This window comes from Teleopsis dalmanni, chromosome 1 (assembly GCF_002237135.1).
Source record: "Teleopsis dalmanni isolate 2A chromosome 1, ASM223713v2, whole genome shotgun sequence".
Taxonomy (NCBI): Eukaryota; Metazoa; Arthropoda; class Insecta; order Diptera; family Diopsidae; genus Teleopsis; species Teleopsis dalmanni.
This window is the reverse complement of record NC_051846.1, coordinates 197,414,552-197,415,428: the sequence shown is the minus strand read 5'-3', so window position 1 is coordinate 197,415,428 and position 877 is coordinate 197,414,552.

Sequence of the window (877 nt, the reverse complement as noted above, 5' to 3'; positions counted from 1 at the left end):
GGCCACATGTACTTGGCACGAATGCTTTCTACGTGTGCATTCACACGAAAAACAGGCGAAAACGTTTCAGAGGGCGTGGAGAGTTACTAAAAAATGCTTAAATGTTACTTTTGCACACGAAAGTACCACAAAATGGCACTTGATCTCTTGCCAAGCGCAATTTCCAGATTTAAATGATAGTGTTCGTTAGTCAACACCGGAGATGTGGCGTTGTGCCCGTGCATTTCAAATGCAACCTTGCAGGTAGCTTCCTTCATGTTATGTCATCAACACAGCATGCCACGTCGGTTGGCACGGGCAGTTTAGTTAGCTGGAATACCTATCAATCTTAACTGTAGTGCAGTCTTACAGCAACGCCATTTGCTATGGCAAACGTTGATTTTTTATTGTTACAAAGACAATCAGTGACATTTTTTTCTGTGCTGGAAGTGCAGGAAGTAAAGCTATTTTCCACAATCTTCATAAAATCGTTTAAATTTACAGATTTCTTAAATTTATGAGATTTTATTTAAATTATTGCAGGCAAAACTTTTAACTTCGAAATGCTTGTGGATTAAAATTTTAAAATTTTATTCATTTATTCTACACAACATTTAAAATTCAATTTGGTTTTGTGATTTATATGAATTATCTTTCCAGATTGTGTAAATTAACTCAGTATGAGAATAATTCCTATGGGAGTCATATTTCAAACTGCAAAGTAGCAGGAAATATTCCTACATTGATTTGTCTTTTCAATTTATGTGTTTAAGAAATATTACACATTTCACGCGTATCATCAATTTTAGTTTAAGTTAACCTTCCAATAAAGAACGTCGTACGGCTTCCAAATCGATTCAATAAAATAACACAAAAGTGATTTTAGCCTTTTCTGATG